This window comes from Taurulus bubalis (assembly GCF_910589615.1).
Source record: "Taurulus bubalis genome assembly, chromosome: 9".
In the NCBI taxonomy this organism is placed as follows: domain Eukaryota; kingdom Metazoa; phylum Chordata; class Actinopteri; order Perciformes; family Cottidae; genus Taurulus; species Taurulus bubalis.
The window spans coordinates 22,636,755-22,655,968 of NC_136597.1; positions in this window are offsets into that span (position 1 = coordinate 22,636,755).

A 19,214-nucleotide genomic window follows, 5' to 3' on the forward strand; every position below is an offset into this window, starting at 1 on the left:
AATGATGGAACTAGAAGAAAAGTCGGATGATCTGAAAAAAAACAAAAAAAACAAGAGGGATTCATCCTTTTTGAACCATGGATGTGAGGACCTAATTTCATGGCAATCCATCACTTAATCAAGATATCTCTATCAGGACCAAAGTGGGAGACCGACATTGCCACACTTAAAATAAACCCCGGAAATATTATACGTATAGTATACGACAGCGTCCTCATTGGTCCCAATTTAAACATTTTAAGTTTAATTTTTGCTTTCCCAAATACAATTTTTGAACTGATATTCCACAGTTTCACAGTTCCAAACCATCGGGCCGAGCGGGAAGCAGCTCTCCTGATGGGACAAATATTGCTTTTGTCAGACAATCAGAGGTACCAATCTTTTCAACTCTCTTTATTGCTCGTAAAACGACTACCTTCTACCCAATGACTGCGCTGCACCTGTGCCGCCATCAATAAAAACAGCTTCGCTGAGTGTTTTAAGCAGCTGTTAACAACTCCCGCAAAACTGGGACAGCAGGCAAATTGATATTGTAAACCATTTCCGGATCAAAGACGAAAAGGAGAGGCTGAGGAAGTGACGGTACCACCAAAGACAAATGCATTTAGGGATGGAGCAGAAGCAGTGAGATCCTGGGTGCATTCATGCAGCCTCTGCTGTGGGAGATGACTTAAACTTGAATTGGGACTGATGTCTGCCTTTGACATGCTGCGAAGATATTTTTGTCTTATTTTGTTGTTGTTCTTCCTAGTTGGTTATGTGGAGCAGACAAAGAGTTTTATTTTTTGGTTTCTTCTGGATACAAATGTGTGATCTAATTGAAGAGGCGCAGCTGCAAAAGACTTGCTGTGAATCCGCGTGTCCTGCCAGAATAGACTTCACTCACTTCCATTTTTTATTTTTTTTGCAAATCATGAGACAACTGACGGAGAGAGTTCTCTGCCACACAACAGCGGAGATTCATAAGTACGACATAATTACACATGTGAAGAACACTATCAACTCCTAAAAAACAGCCGAAAACTCATCTCAAGTTTGGTCGGCGCTCTCAGCTATTTTAGTCTCCTCGTGTATTTCTAGGTCACAGATTGTTTAGCGCTGCTTCGAGCTGCGAGCAATGCAGCAACTGCCGTTTCAGTCTCATGTTGCATCGACAAGTGCAGATGAATACAACAGCAAAAAATATGCTTTCAGAGAAGATGTTGAGAACACTTTTTTTTCCCACAGGAAAACAGCTTTTATCATTTGTGTCATCCGGACACTTCCTTTATAGCCTCGGTTCACGTAAATAAAAATGTTACGTCGACTGAGTATTGGACTCCAGCAAATGCCAAATAAGGGACAACGTATCTTCACATTTGGCAGGAAACACCGCCACATATTTTATTTTTATTACCTAATATCGAAGCCACAAATGTAAATTTGACACAGAAAATATTGAATGAACTCCTGGATGTTGACAATAACTTGATTATTTCCTCTTGGTGTCTGCTACCATGTGAGAATGGCATACTGTGCTACTTCCCCATAAACAACAAGGCTATATTTAATAACTGCTTGAAATAAATATCCTCCCTCAGTATTGTGTCGACAATGACAGACTTAGCAACTCCCGGTGGCAAACAGGCCCACGCTATAACATCCAGGCAAAACTCCCAGAGGGAAAAAGAAGTGCCTCAACCACACTTTATTCCACAGACAGCAACACTTGAACTGTAAATTCAAGTTTGGGGAAAACGTTTTTTATCACACCCATGTCTATGCATTATTAATATACTTAATGTGTTATAATCTGCTTATGACACTGTATCATTATAGTTATAAGCACTCATAAACATTCATACCTCATAAAAAAACAATCATAACACATTATGAAGCATTTCATTATGACTTCCGCTTCTTCAATTGATGGTCACTCACTGACATTTTTGGCAATTTTTTGGCAAGAATCCTAATGTATTATCATTCCAATAGTTGCGATAGATTATAATCGTGTTATAATGCATTATAGTCATGGTTTTAACACTTTAATGTGAATGTATATCAAACTGTTGCAATCTGTTCTTTTTGCATATGTTTAATAATAAATTGTTCACTTTAAGCAAACAATAATCTCTTAGAATATCTTATAATTATAGTATAAAGCGTTTGAAAAACCTGTCTCCCCATATATGATACTGTATATGTCCTCACATTTCACCTGCTGAGTACGATGTGAAGAGGATGGAGCTGCAACACGACCATGCTAGTGATGAATAACCACCGTTATCGCAGCAGTTTGCATCATGATATTAACTTTATTTAAGATGATAACATTTGTAATTGTTACTTGTCGCTTTACCAGCCACAAGCTGCTTTGCAATTCAATACAGTAACACAGATGATGATGATCACTAGAGCAGTGCACATTACTGACATCACAAAATAATCAAGTACCAAAGAGCAATTTAATTCATTAATATGTACATTATGTGTGTAAGTATCGTAAATTATTTTAATGAAAAAATGAACACTACAAAAAAAACTAGAATATTACAACATATAATAAATGACTAATGTTAAGATAATTAAAAGGTTAGAGCTTTTAACCACAATAGTATGCAATAAATGGTTTGAATTAAGCCATTATGATATTACATGGCAAGTAGAGGAACAGCTAAGATTAATTAGTAAGATTGAGTCACCCTGCTAAAGTACATATTTAAAACTGAAACAACACATGATTACTCTCTGCCATTTCATCCTTTTACAGTTTAAAGTAAATGAGGTGGAATGCACCTGTATGTTGTTGATTTGGCAGTGCATACCACTAATATCCCAACATGACATTACAGCGATCTTTCAGTATTAGTAGGGCGTTATGGACAATATTTTGTAAATCCAAAGCCTCCTTCAGGCCCCAGAAACACTAAAGCCGGCCCTGACAGCTCTAACAGTTGCTGTAATGATTTTCATCCAGAAGCAGATGCTAACGCCAAAGTAATTAAACTCCTTGTTAGATGAATCCTACATAAATAAGTTACATTTGATGATGGATCTAATCAAGCCTCTAACACTTCACCGGAGCATGATTTTGCGCCAATAAATTCAATTAAAAGTGACTAAGTGAAACTTATTGCTGACTAAGTCCCGACATATTCTTAATGCACTTAAACATTGGCTCTTGCAAACAGCTCTTACTAAATAAATATGTCAGGACTGGCATTACCTCTCATATTGCTATCGCTCACGTACCACCATAACAATAGTAAACATGTTAAATATAAGTATCACCTCTATATTAAAGTGATAGTAACAACCAGGGCAAGAACTACTGACCACATAGCTGCTATTCATAAATCCAACAGTAATAACCAATAGGCTCAATGTCACATTACGTTGCTAACCTTCCCGTATCAATAAGTATGATCATCCCTCAAACACTGATAACACCTTACTGGGCAATTACCATCCCCCTATGGTTTTCATTCATATGCCATAATTGAAGTGCCTCCGCCTACCGTCATCATTCATCACATTGCTGTCAGACACTTATCATTATGATAATAGCATGACCTATAATGCACAAATCTCTCAAATCATTAAATTACACCGTACATCAAATAACATTGTCAACTTCACGCTAGTTAGCCATTTAGTATTGTATTCATGTCAGGTGCCCATATGCCTCACGTCTGTTGTCCAGTTCATAATTAATAATGATAAAAGGGATGATATTGTATGTTTTCCTGTGCCTAAGGCCAATTTGCAGGTGATTATCGCTCCCGTCTGTTTGCACTCCAACTGTAATAGTGCAGCTTTGTAGCAACCCTGCAATCAAAGTGTCAAACTAGGCAGCGCTGATCAAATATGAATTGAGATTGTGTTACTGCATTGCCAATTTCTTCCATCCAATGTATTCAGAAACATATTTTAGTGCTGTTTTTTTGCTTTAAAATTAGAACGTTAGCTCCCGTCGGTGGGCAGAACTTGTTTTGTTTTTTATAAAAAGTTACCAACGCCATTTTTTATGGAGTCTGGATGTCTAACACCAGGACCCAGCAATTTCCTTCCAAGCTCTCTTGAGACCATCTGAGCCAAAATGTTGCCCTGAACTATTTACAGCCAAATCATTTCTAATGGAATGCATATCCCAAGTGTACCTGATAAGCAACAAATAGACCATTATTCATATATATATATTTTTCAAATGGATTGAAGCTTTTTAATACACATCTAAAAACTAAGTCAAGATCAGTGAAAATGACAAAAGATGACCAGGATGAGTGAGACGTCAGCGTGAGGCGTGTTCTGAAAATACATCCCTCTTCAGCAATGAAATGTACACTGACACACAGAAACACTGGTGGTGTGATAAGCCGGTTCCCCCGAGGGAGAGGATGGTCCATCTGTTTGTAGCAGCAATAAGATCAGATGAAACTTTCATGATTTGTGCCTGGAAATTGGGCCACTGATGCTGCAAACAGTAGCTGGATACGTCAAGTATGAATACCAATGTATTATACTGGATACAACGAGATAGGATGGCACTTCTTTGAGTCACATGGGGGCATCTGGTCATAAACAACTTCAACACAACATTTTTGCTTGAAAGAAATGAGTGTTCTGCCAGTGGAAACTGCCCTGTCTTTCGTCTTGCAGGCATTCATTCCCAACTTTAAAATGAGGCCTCGTTTTATGGACTCGTGATCACAACTGCAGTAGAGAAGTCTACTAGAAGAGTATCCAAGTGCCCAGAACTTGATCTAACGTGTCAATGCATTAGTTGATACTCTAACCCCCTCCTTCAATCAGTTAAAGCAGGGACTTCACCAATGTGCTCAACCGTGCCGTGGAAATTTACCTGAGAAATACAACAGATGAGGCGTTTAAAGCAATGGCATCATTAAAAACTGTTTTGCCTATGTGGCAGAAGTGGAACGATTGACCCCTTTCTCTCATAGTTACAGAAGTAATTCACTATTTATGCTCATAACAAAGATCACGCTTCTTATCGGGATTGGTTGCTTCGGTGGCCTGAGGTTCTCTCCACCTATAGCATTATGACACATGTTGGAAGCTCGCCATTGGATAACATAATTGTATGAGGTCATTGTATATGTTAACCTTTGGGAAACCACTTTCGACCTGGTTACAGGTGAATGTCCTGTTCCCACTCATGCATAAACATCATGAAAACAAAGTTAACACCTGACCGATGCAGTACATACAATTAAGAAAATTTAAATATTGATTTAAAATGCATTCTCACTTGTACAACAGACAGAGAATACTGTACTCTAAAGTTAAAACCATGACTTAGAGTACTGTATACAAATTAGAAAATACATTTGGAATTTAAAGAGAATATAAAAAATGTCGTGGAATAAAGATGTCCAATCAAAGGGTCTATAAAATGTGCATGCACAATGCACTGAGGTGTTAGAGCTGTATACAAAGAGAGATTTGAGTGTCAGTGTATGTGTATGTTGCCGGCTCTCTAGCTTATCAGAAGCTCCAGATGGAAGTACAATATATACAAGAAGATGGCAGCGTATAAAACATATGTGAGTTTTGTCTTTTTCTGCCTGACTGCAGTGAGATTTAGACTGTTTATAGATGGGACTAGCTTCTGTGCGTAGAGATCAAATGGCTCAGAGGTATGCATCCATTTCACAAACAAATCAAAATGGTAGATCTTCGGAAAAGGAAGACGCCGTCATCCAGGAGAGATTGTACGTCTCCGCTTAAATATAACAACTGTCGGCAAGAATGCATAGATACATTTACAAGACACGATCACAGCCTTGTACTGTGGTGCAGATGCAAAACATCTGCAAAGGCAGATGAGCAGATATTTCAGCTAAAGAACTACTGTATGTGTTTGACTTCACCAACCTGCAATATGCGCACGATCTTTAGGTTTCTAGGAATCCAAAACACTATCTCTTTAAAAGATAGTGGCATTATTTAGGAGTCTTTGTCATGCCTTGTGTATATTCACCAGTTTTTTATTTGTATCCTCTATAATAAAGTTATGAAACAAAAGCCAGTGTGCGAAGAGGAAATGTGTGACAACGATTGATTTATTAGTCCGGCCTAGAAGAAGTCACGAGTTGGCAGGAACTGGCAACAAAAAATAATACTCTGCTGGCCTAAACAGAATCCCAAAGTTTTCTTTTGCACCCAGCTGTTAAACAGCTGATCACTGAAGGCGCAGGTAGAAGATCCACGGCCCGCCACTGGAGAACTCCCTAGAAATTGATTTCCAACCAGTTTCTTGCTGCAAACTGGAAAAAAAAACTTTTATTACACACCTGGTTTTGAAGATGATATCATAACCATTCGAATCATCTGAGATAATCACTGCTATAGACTCTTTCGATAACTGCAGAAGTCACTTTAAACAAAGTCGATAAGCAGCTGAGTCAATGTGCACCGAGCATGAACGATCCATTATCCACACCGGGGCGTTTTCATGATACAAACACTGCTGCCTCGCCACTTTCAAAGTGACAAAAGCTGCCACATCAAGGGACATAATGTGACTCCTTCCTTTCTTCCTCCTCTTCCGTCTACACCTCGAGGGTTTCGTCCACCGTCTGCTCGTGTTGTCACAGCTTTCTCTCCACGCATTCTGTCCCGCCACAACGTTCCCTTTGAACTGGAGGGATAGGAGGAATTACTGAAGCAAGGCACTCTCCAAATGGAGCTTCAAGTTGTCTTTAAAGGCTCGGATTCCCATCGTTATTTGAAGTATTCACCTTCATTACTGTGAGACACGTTGGATAAAAGTTGCCCAAAGAAAAAAAAAAAAATGTGATATGCATATTTAATGATGGTGTTTGAAAAATATAAAAGGTTCCACTCACACTCCAACATTAACACACACACACACACACACACACACACACACACACACACACACACACACACACACACACACACACACACACACATGCACATCCATGGCTGTGTCCTCCCATACAGTGAGAGTCAGATTAAGAGCAAAGAGGGGGCACTTCGATTACAGCAGTAGAATGACCCGCTTCGCACAAAGTTCACCTCATTTTGGTTGCAAATTAAATGTCGGCTTTGGTTTAGAGCGCTGAGCTGGGGGAGCCCGGCGGAATACGAATGCGCCGCGGCCATTCCTCCACGTCGACTTTGTAACCCTATAGGGTGCTTTAATGAAATCAATTCAACGGAGGTTTTGCATTCAATATATATTCATTTTCAATCAAATGCACAGTGTGCTCGTGGACGATTAAAACTGGAAGCGTCGGACAATTTTTACTCTCACAGCGGGAATACACAAACTCGTCTCATCAGCTTCAATTAGTCTGGAGCCTCTGCCATATTAACAATACATCATCATCATTAGTTGCCTGACCCTCTAGTGTAATCGCAGCAATACTGCGTGCCATTCACGCAACATGGTGGAGGCTTCTTTCCTAAGCCCATAAAAGCATGGCTGAATACATGTTTAATCTTCTGTTAGGTAATTACAGGGGACATATCGTGCTTGTTTTCATGTTCGTAGGCCTACTTATATTCTGAACATGTTTACTGGAAAAGTCGGGTTATACGCTGCAACTACCTCCGGTCAGTGTCCCGCTGTGGCAAGCTAGTAGCAGCGCTAGCTAGCGCTGCTACTAGCTCCCTGTCCGAGTCCCCTCTGCCTAAGTCGGGTGTAGAGCCGGGGCTGGTCCCTAACTTTGGTGGTTGTCTGGGAGCTAGCGGAAGTTAGCGGAGAGCTAGCGGAAGTTAGCGCGGAACTAGCATGAGCGCCAGCTGGCTACAGCGGGGTGAAAATGGGAACAATGACCGAAGGTAGTAGCAGCGTACAACCCAACTTTTACGGTACATGCTTTCACATTTAAAAAAATATATTGTGTTGTAAAGTTAGCTCTGATTAGCTTGCAAGAAAAACGATTGTGCATATGACTTTGTGAGTGGAATTGTCTTATGAAGAATCATGTGACATAGCAGGGGGAACCACATCTGACTGGCTTGTTGAATCAATTTTTTTCTGATCTTAGCACAACAAAAACTGTCTGGGTTGTCTTATTTCAGTTTGTGGGTTGGAAGGCACTCCAGATACCCAAATATATGCACATGCACTGAAAAACATGATATTTTCATAGTAGGCCTATGCACTCTTTAAGCCCCTGACAGTGTACCTTTGAAATAGCATTCTCTTCTCAGTGAACAGCCTTTTAAGCCCTACCGCTTGTGTATTTTTTCTAAATTATAAGATCCATAATGCTTTCCTGAAGCTCAGCTTGGTATAATGCTTTCCTAAACCCCTTCACAGACAGATCACTAGCTCACCAGTGCCACTTAGCCTTCTGCTCCGAGGGTCTTTTCCAATTTGGCTTAAGTGTGGAAGGCTCACCTTCGCCGGGCCCACTGGCTGAAGACTTCGGCGACAGGGAGCCTTCTCCCGCCTGAACGTCTCCCAGCGTAATCTCATCTCTCAACTCCTGTCGTTTTTAGTCCCCGCTGGAGCAGGTGTCGCGTAGCAACGCGGCGCTAATGTAATGCTGTAGAGATGACTTGTGATGATAACGCACGCTATGAACATGTGCCATCATGTCAAGGCTTCCAGCGTCTGCATAAGCAGGTGCAGCAGACTGTGCATTAATAATAATACATTTTATTTGTATAGCGCTTTAGGAGACATTCAAGTCACTTTGCATGGTAAAAAAACACAAAGTGTACACAAGAGTAATGACATAAAAGGAAAAAAGAAAAGAAAAACGTACTTAACACATTATAAGCAAAGCTCTTTATTACCTGAAAGTAAAAACGTTTAATTTGTATATTGTTTGCATAATTACATATATAAAAGTAAATAGTCTTCAATGATTGGAGCAGTCTGGTGCATACACAAATATATAAATGTATATGCATTGCATGTAAACAAGATTATTGATTAAATAGTCTACTTTCAGATGTTGCTCACCAACTACACACATGTATTTTAGGTTAGCGAGTACAAACTACAGACTGAATAAACTATCAGGCAAACCTCCCCAGAGCCGCATCCAAAGGATCAAAAAAAATAAAAAAAACTTTCAAATCTCAGCCAGGGAGGACGAGATGACAACTAGACTGTCTGTCATAAAAACTTTCTTGCAGTCTCCCGTAGGATGAGAATTATCAAGTGAATAAGGTACATCTGTTGTGTACTACGGAAATATCTCTAAGGCATGGGTATCACAAAAACTAAATTGCTGAAAAAGACTGAGAGACTACGAGGTGATGATGCGATAAAGGTTCAAAGCTCCGGTCTCTGGACACAGTGGTTTTTATTTCACCACGGGTAATAAGCCTTTTGCTCGGGTTGAAGCCGAGCTCTGCTGTGACCGATATTAAATAACTTCCACAAAGTCCATGTGCTGATAACGTTGATAAAGGTGTGCGCTGTGAAGGAGATGTTAAACATGCACGTCTTTGCACAGCCACACCCGTCCTTTTAAAAGATTGAATCGGCCACAGTGAGAGAAAACATCTGTGTGGGAGGATCCTTGGATCGGAGAGACCACTGAAACCTTTCCAACACCATTCTGGAAGCTGGTCATGGGCGAAAAAAGAAAATTGAAAAGACCACATGGCGTAGAAACGTTTGTCAGTTTGTATCAGTAAAAGACGTTGTGGTGTTTTCCTGTAGTCAGCACTGCTACAATAGTTGGCCTTATATGTCGAGGTTTGACTCAACATGTCTTGGATTCTGTGTTCATACAAAAGCTGATATATTATATGAAAGCATTTTCGAGCAATTTATTAAAAAAAATATAATAATTAGCTCTGTGGGTTCTGATGAACGCTTGCACAAAACATCGGAACATTCGTGCGGGGGTTTAAAATATTCTGACAGACCTCAATTTTAGCAGATTTCCCAGCAGGTTTGACCAATGAAATCCTTCGATAACATATTATTTTCGATAAAATATTGCCTTGCCAAGAGTGTGTGTGTTTGTTTTCGAGGTAACAAGACTGTCGGGCAAATGTTGGTTCATTTGGGACATTGTATGAAGTATTGTTGTTTGGGAATAATGGGCCTTTATTAACATTACATTTGGGGCCCGATTAGTTTATTGTTTAGTTATTAGCCTGTAGACATTCTTTTCTTCTTTTATTTTGCATATACATAATAAGTCAAACCAATCCCTGAGAATTCTGTCTGCATATCAAGTGACCTCACATGGCATCCCAAATCGAGTACTGAGGAACTAGACGCAATACAACACCAGCAGCATATATAATGTGTTCTGAGTCGGCTTTGTCTGTAATCTGTTGAAGATTTGAACATATTGTACAGAATTGTCCAGTATTATACACTAAAAGGGGTGAATGATAATGTTTCTGACTTATCAGCAGGATTCAGCTAAATGAATAAAGTGAAAGGCACAAGCCCAAAGCCCCTGTTCTTTTCCTTGACTCCTAAATGGTGGCCTTTCAGAATGTGTGCATTAGCATTAATTAGCATTAAGGGGGTTTGTTTATTTATTTAAACCTGGACAGTATTTGACTGGAAGAGACTGCCGTGTACTAAAAGGCAAAACTAATTTCAGATGAGGAATGGCCAACCAAGATGAGAGCACGCCACTGACCAGAATACTAATGACAGAGGACCTGGTGAGGTAGAGGCTCTTTCTATCACACGGAAACCCTCCACTGCTTGAACTGTTAAAAGTACCATACAGTTACTCAGGGCAGCTATCGGCCCAATGGCATTTCTTACATAGCATTTGCGTTTTTTGCTGAATATCGAGTGAAGTTCTGTTGCAGATGGATTTTCTGAAAGTGGTCTTCAGGTCATTTTTTTTGTTTTTTACAGCACGGCTGAGAAACGTTTAACCCTCTGGGATGAGGCATGTGTGTGTTTTCAACTTCTGTGTCAATGAACTGGATGTGTGGATCATGTTTATGGTATCGGGAAAAGATATCTCGGTGATATTCGAGAGACTGCAATACTTTTTGCATTCTTCTCAATATCTCACAGACTATTTGGACTCGACCAATCAAATTGTTATATTATTTTGTATTGTATATTTAACCTACATCTGTCCGCTAATAACCCAAATCAGGCAGAGTTTGCCTCTTTTCGGGTGGCAGGGATTTAAATTGAGGAGTTCAATTTAATTACATTTATTTATATAGCCTAATATCACAACGTATGCCTTCTTTGCTTGGAAACTGGCATAATAAATGATAAAACTCCCCCCCAAAAACTCTTTATTGGGGTTGTATTATGATTTCCACAATGTTGAAAACATCTAGAGAACAAATAGGTTTGCGGCTCTATAGGATTTGATTGATGATGAACTATCATATTTGTTCTAAGTGATGTACAGATGAGTCCTGAATGCTTACAGTATCTGCCTCCACCCTGCATGGCATTGTATATACTGACTGCCCAGGCCTTGACATGTAATAACAGTTGAAAAAATAAAAGTTAAACATGTATTGACTTTACATTTCATACCTCCCTCGCTTTCTCCTGCTGCTTTGATCCAAAAATAGAGCCCTGGGTGCACCATCCATGATAATTATAAATATTGGCAGCTTGCTTTAGCCTGTGTTTTCACTCTGAACTGACGCTGATCATAGTGGAGACTTCAGTGCAGTCAGGGCTGGGAAAAGATCCAGCAGCGATGTTCGTGCAAGAGGCACCTCTCACCCAGCTGTGCTTATGTAATAGACTGGCTCTTTAGAGCCTGAAATTAATCGAAAACAAATAAATACTATTTTCATGCTCTAATTATATCTTGTTTTAGCATGTTTCCAAACAAGCTGTGAGTGATACAGCTTTTGAAATATTAGACACAAAGCGTGATTTGTAAAGGAGCGTGTGTTCCAGGGCACTGGAGTGTCTCACACACACACACACACACACACACACACACACACACACACACACACACACACACACACACACACACACACATACACATTCTGGGGGCCGAGGGAGGGGTCTCCACTAAATTTAGCATTATTATTAATTTACTTCTAACTGTGTGTGTGTGTGTGTGTGTGTGTGTGTGTGTGTGTGTGTGTGTGTGTGTGTGTGTGTGTGTGTGTGTGTGTTTGTTGAAGGGGCAGGACCAATTTTAAGATTGAAAAGCAATGTCAACCAGCCAAGAATGCAATATTTTAATGATGCCTATTTGTATGTCATCCTCATGCTGACTCACTGACATTTGCCATTTTCAAAGGCTTGGCGCACATGGATCCTGCATACCGATGGCTGCGGTTTTCTTCACACATTATGGCCCACAATTCCCTTATATAGGTATTTCGTGTCGACTGTGAAAAACGTATTAGAAAGCACATATTGACACGGCATCCTTTTGCACAATGCATTTCCCTGGAGGTGGGAAATCCCCAGCACTCCCATACACCTATTGTGGAAAATATGTCTGAGAAACTGCCTCTGCATCCCACTTTCTTTCTTTTTTTTTTACAAATTCATGTCAGGCTCATTCAAGCATCATAGCTAAGAAATGTAATTTAATAACTGTCAACTATTGGACAGATCTCTTTCACCTGAACAGGAAGTTAACCCCAGTACAGTAAAATGTTTGTTATTAGCAATGTTTTTAGAAAGCCAGAGGAAAGACGATAAGTATAGCACGAGGCAATGCTCTTCATACCGGGATACAGACATGTTGGAGCTAGCAGCTAAAACCCCCACAAATGATCTTCACTTTCCAGCCACTGCAGAAAAACCAAAGAGCATCTGGACAAACATTTGAGATTTCTCCAATCTGACCTCCTCCTCAATTTCAGAAGGCGGCGCACTCCGTGTGCCAGCAACCAAAGAGAATATTGAGCTTTAACCGAGGAGGATTGTTTGTCCTTTCATCCGGCTGTCAGTAATAAACTGACACAAACAATTTCGACAGAACTAACAGGTGGGACAAAATGGCAAAGGCATTGTAAATTGAGATAGAAACTTGATTTGACGGGCCAGCTTTATGGGATTTAGCAGAAAATAAATATGCATAATGCTGAGTAGAGCTGTACAAAGTTCAGCGGCTCCCTTCAGGTGTCTCAGTCCTCTCCTTCACCAGTAACACCTTCTGTTGGAAGCCGTTTCACATGGCTGAGGCTTGTGTGCCAAAAACTGACACGGAAGGAAGAAAGCTGATGCTTCCTTTTTCCCAGCATGACTCTGATGAACAAGCAGTGTTGGCTCACGTTCCTCTATGTAAATACAGCACAGGATGTATGTACTTAGAAGTGGATCAAAGTGCATTTTCAAGAAATGCTCTCTGCATTATGATCCATAAAACAAGCCCTGTGTCGTGTCACAGTAATTACACTAAACGGCGGCCAGGCTTCATTGAGGAAAGATTTGATTATCCAGTATTGGGTTAGACCTAATCATCGTGCCACGTTTAGAAACAGGCTGGTGTTCAGAATTTGCTTTTACCTGCGTATAACTTTCACAGCAAACTGTCGAGTACATTGTACATCCGCAAGTTCAACGGCTTGATGGGTCAGCCAGGCTTTTGACTTTGTGTGCCTTTTCTAAGCTACAATCAAATCGAGCATTATAACGGCTTTATCTTCCATCATAAATAATGTAGCACCCATATTGGCCGATCAGTAACTAATATGTCCCCTTGTAAGTGTCGCTCTCCTCTTGGGCCACTCATTGCCATTGTGAAAATGCTGCAGTGCAGTGTGGCAAAAGCCTTCACTTCCCTAAAATCCCTCTAATTGAATCAGTGTCGTCAGAGATTCTGCACATGTCACATGGATCACCAAGCAAACCATCTAATAATAGTCGAGCCACTGGTTCATTGTGCGTGTGTATAAACGAACAAATGAGTAAATTAATGCACATTCATAATCCTTTGGCCATATAATTGTAAAGAACAAAAGATTGAATAACATGTGATTTTCTCTTTGGGAGGCAACGTTGGGATACCTTGCAAACTAGGGCAACAGAGGAGGCATTTGAAATGATTTTGTAGAACAACAGAATGCACAAAAGGTCAGGCTGGGTTGGATCCTTTCATGGTACGCTAACATGTGAGAGCCACTATTATGTTGGCCGAGCAATGCGTCCAAATGCAAAAGATAAAAGCCCTTCGTTCCTGAATTATTTATACAATCTCCAATTTATACCATTTAGATTTGCTCAGCTGGCCGGAACAAACTAGGCAGGGGAAGCGAACAAATCTGTCTCTCTCATCCTACATGAACTACTGCTGAGTAATGTCCTGCACCCCCAACTGCTGCAGACTACAGCTGTATTTGACAAATCCCAAATTTGTGTTGCTTGTGAATGCATGAGTGTGGTGCGCCGCTGGTTCTAGAAAACACAACACATGTTAAAATGTGTCCCAGATTTAACAGCTGAGCTTAGCGACTCATCTTTTTTATTAGCGTCAGATACACATTCATTTCCTTTTATTCGGAAGACTGCTTGTATTTTTAGATTTAACGGTGCAGAAGGATTGAGATGGAGGCTGGTGAAGGGATATTTATTACAATTACACTGAGTAATTTGATTTAAGCATCAATCAATTTGAAAAAAAAGGACCACATACACAAACAGCGTCCTCAGGCTGATTGTGTTTTGTCTGGGAACAGTGTGAAGGAGCTCCTCAGGGTTCTGTCTGCCGTCATACTATCTGCATTAAATGTGCCTTATTCAGTTTTCTCTCCTTGCCTGCTGTTGGTAGTTCAACCTTACTGCTGAGTTTCTGTTTGAATGGCATCACATGACATAACGTGTGAAATGTTGCCGCATGTCAGTCTAGACGCTCAGCCACTTAAGCATCAGAGTTATGCAATGTGATGCTTTGCTCGAATAATGCAAATGACCAGAGGTCCACATTATAACATCTATAACATCCATATTTTAGAGAATTGTGTATTTAACACTGAACAGGTTGAGTTGACATGATAAATATGTGGTTGTCTCCCTCACCTTCAACCCAACTCCTATCCAATCTGCTCAGGTAGACATTACTCCACTATATCTTTACATAGCAAATAGTTATGTTATGTCATATAGAGCGCCTTAAACACTGTTAGGAAGAAGCTGATTCAACCGTATCGTCATTCTTGTGGCAGTAGTGCACTGGACTACATCATATTGAGATGTGTTGATTATTGATTTGTTCATCCAGTTTGCATCCTAATAAGACCTCAAAATAATGCAATCGAACAACAATTGTCTTTCTTCTTCTTGTATCCGGGCTCATTAGCTGCGAGTTGTGAAAAAAAAGGTATATTCATCTGGATTTCTGATTCATTAGTGGCGCTTAGCTAATCTTTCAATCCTTTTGGTGCATAGCCAATGACCAGGGGTCACATTAGAGCTTGTTTGATTGAATTAACTTCTACACGTCATCGTGAGAGTTATTGACTTTGTTCTGATAGCGGTTTGACTGGGTATTAATAAAAGGATCAAAAAAAGCACTGAAAAGGTTTATAGTGGCGCGCGTTAAAAAGTGTGAGACGACACTGCGATGAGAAGCTCATATGCTCAGAACCTATCAATGCCGGCCCGCCGCCACAGACACCATTAGCTGTGAATTGCTGTGACAAATTTGCCAACTTCATTTCATGCATCATGGTAAATCACAAAACCACATCGGTAATAACCATCGTTCGCTGTAGCGGCCTTGAGAATAATTGCCTTGGAGGTTGTGGAAAAAAGTGAGTTGTTAACTTCTCATCTGGCGATGGGCAGCGTCGAGGGTTCCTGGCTGTGCAGCGTTCACGGGCTCTGTGAGTCACTGTCGGAGGCAAGTCAGCCACTGCATGGCAAGCCTTCAGCTGAGCAGTTTAAACTGTGTGTGTGTGTGTGTGTGTGTGCGTGTGTGTGTGTGAGTGTGTGTGCCTGAGGCAAACACGTAGAAGTCCCTTAGTAATTACCAAATATACCAACCAATGAGCAGAATACCTGGTTCATAATACATGAGATCTGCTCTGAATTTAAAAGTGATGCATCCTGGGATATCGTCTTGATTCCATCTTTCATCCGCACTTAAAAACCTCTTGAAAGCTTCCCGAAGCGAAATCAGATCCATGTTGTTTATTCAAAACCCTTCAATCTAAACTGGCATCGCACTCCTGCTTGATTGTGGAAGCTCTGATTAAATAATTAAAACAAGCAGTGACCAGATATGAGACAAAAGCCCACCACATTAAATCCAGTCTGCTCCACAACTAACTGCCACTAAACGCTCCGCAGTACAAACATGAACCACCGTGGCTGCACCTGTATTTCAATTTGCAACGGAGCATCACCTGACCTCGCCTAAGTGCTGGAAAGGAATTATAAATGAAACCTGAAAGAGAAGGTCTACCCAAGGTGGGGTAATTTGATTTATCTTTTATTATTGTTCCATCCTTCTATGTTATCATGGTTTCTTCACTGAAATTGGAAATGTGATAAATATTGATGTTTCTCAGCCAGGCATGTTTGAGATGCAGGCCGTGGCCTATCTATCACGTTTCCCTTTGGAGAGGCGGGGTGTATGTAAACTGACCCACCAGAAGAGGTGTGCATGCTCTCAAAGCCTCTTTCTGAGGCTTAGTTAGTTCACACACACTCTCTCCTCCTCCTCCTCCTCCTCTCTTTCGTCCTCTTGTCTCTGGCTTCCTTGCTGTATCCTCTCTCCCTACCTCACCTCACCTCTCTATCTCTCGTATCCCAACATCTCTCACCCGCTCCCTTCTACCCATCCCTCTTCACGCTCCTCCCTGAAGAGCTCACGGAGACAAGAGACAGATGAACAGAGAATTAATAACAAGACAGCAGTAAAGATAAAAGGAAAGACGCTCATCCGGCATGCAGAGGGGACCAAAATAGCAACATCAACTTAACCCTGTTCTTCCAACAGAGCGGATCAAAACCAAGAAATAAAGCACCGTCTTCATCTTTATGTGAATCTCAATGCATATTCCTTAGGATGCGAATCATAACAATGACACAATTTATCCTCTCCATGCATCCATGTGATCTGCAAGTCAGCCATCTCAAATCGGCGGCTGATGATCTCTTTGGGAGTCAGAGCTGTTGTGGAAAGGCCCAATCAGGTAATCAGACAAATCAACATGGCGGGAAGCGGCAATTTGGCACTCGCCACTTCATCTGAGGAGGTCTCTCTACCAGAATATGTGTACTCTGCAGACAAGCGTCCCCAAAAAAAGATTGTTAAGTCCCACCTTGTCGCATCACAACGTGCACATCAAACACACACACACACATTCTCTTCAAACACAGTTTCACACCTTCTCGTGCTGTGAACAGAAGGCAGAACACACACGTGAATATGATATGTTAAATTTAGCCGCTCCTTGTGTGCATCCACCTAAATGTACCTCCTCATTATGACAGAGTTCCTTCCTGTCTGCGTTCACAAATCACCATATCCACCGCTATTACTGTCAGGTATAGACCATGCAAAGTTGTCTCTAGGGGATGGGAGCTGAAAGTAACAGGAGATCAATAGCAAGCAGCAAGTGGAGCATTTTCCCCTCCAGCGTCTGACAGCATGAGCAACCCTGCTGGTGTCGGCACACATTTCGTCCCCACACACTCTCTCACACACTCCCCAGCCAGCCCATCCTCATTGTCTCCCTCTCTCCATGACCTAAAAAGCCTGCTCTGCTTCATTGCACTGCTCCCCCTATCCCACAATGTGTACGGCTTGCACTTGTCAATATGTTATGAGAAGCAAATCAGGTAGGAAGTGCAGGGAAATGAGATGGATTTACAGAAAGAGAGTGAGAGGGAGAGAGATCCTTACCAGAGCTGTAACGAAGGGAATCCAGAAAGCGCTTGCTTGGTTCCACGGTGGCCGCTCATTAAATCCAAGATACTCGGGGACGGATTGAAGATTCCATGGAGATGCTGCCTCGAGAGGAAGGGGAATGAGATTCTTTCAGGACAGGAGGATTTTAGAGTGTTGTTAAAAAGACGTGGTAAATATGCATAAGGGGTAGGATCTGATATCCAAGTCCAGAGCACTTCATGAGTCCTTCCAGTCAGCTGCGAAGCCACATGTGTATACACACTGTGACACATGCGGTTCACACGGCAAGCCACGCAAGTACACACACACACACGCACACACACGCTCACACAAACATAGGGAGGGTGTATCCTCTGCTAGTCTCAGCAAGGCTGAGAGATTGAGAGAGAATGAAGGAGGGATGGAGACTGAGAGAAAGAGAGACACAGCAGAAGGGAGGGGATCTGGAGAAGGGCAAGGTGGAGGGAGGAGCCGCAGTATGTGATGAGAGACGGAGGGAGGGAGGGAGGGATGGAGGAAGACGGGAGGAGAGAGTCTCTCCATCCCTCCTTTATTCCTCCCTCGGAACGGAACTGCAGTGTGATCTGCACAAACCAAACATGGGAGTTAGTGAAATCATTTCAATAATGTTAAATAGCTAAATTCGTGGCGGAAAGGGAGCGACACAGAGGCCGTTGTAATCAGATCTGTTTGCGTAACAGGGAGCGGCGCCCCTTCCTCGTGCACGAAGACGGACAGATGAAGAAGATGGGGAGTTGGCTGAGGGAAGGGAGGAGGTGTGGCGCCGGGCAGGAAGTCAAGATGTAAACACGCCCTGCGTAGGATAGAAGATCAACGTGGTTCATATCAACCGTCACAGCTCCTGATCCAACTGTGGCAACCGCTAGCTCTCGTTAGCATCTCCCATCTCCCACATTTACACAATTATACCAATCATGACCACGATCTGACCGAGTGTCCTCGTACAATGGTTCTGATGATATCCTAAATTGTATTTTGTTATTTTTTTCATGCGTTTTCCTTCTAATTTTCAGCAACACAAGCAATTAGCGTGCTATGGAAGTGGCGTAGGTTAAAACAACTATGGAAGTGGCGTTGCACGAAAATGGCACTATACAAAAGTGAAAAAATAAGTCAACGTTTGGAATAAAATAACTACGTAAGTGTAATAATTTAATGCTTGGGTTAAAAAAACAATGGAAGTACGGAGCTATTTTCACCTAAAGGCACCAATTTCCTTAGTAGCTTACATTGAAGAAGCCTTACTTAAGTATTGTAGTTAAATGGCAAATACAGGCAACATTGGCATCAGGTTTTACACAGGACACGAACAGTGGTCTCCCTGGTGAAAGTCATAAGCTCTTTGACCCACCCATCCACCTGGCCTCCTCCCGATGCACTCTTTATCACCTGTCCTGGCACATGAATACGGGGATTACATCT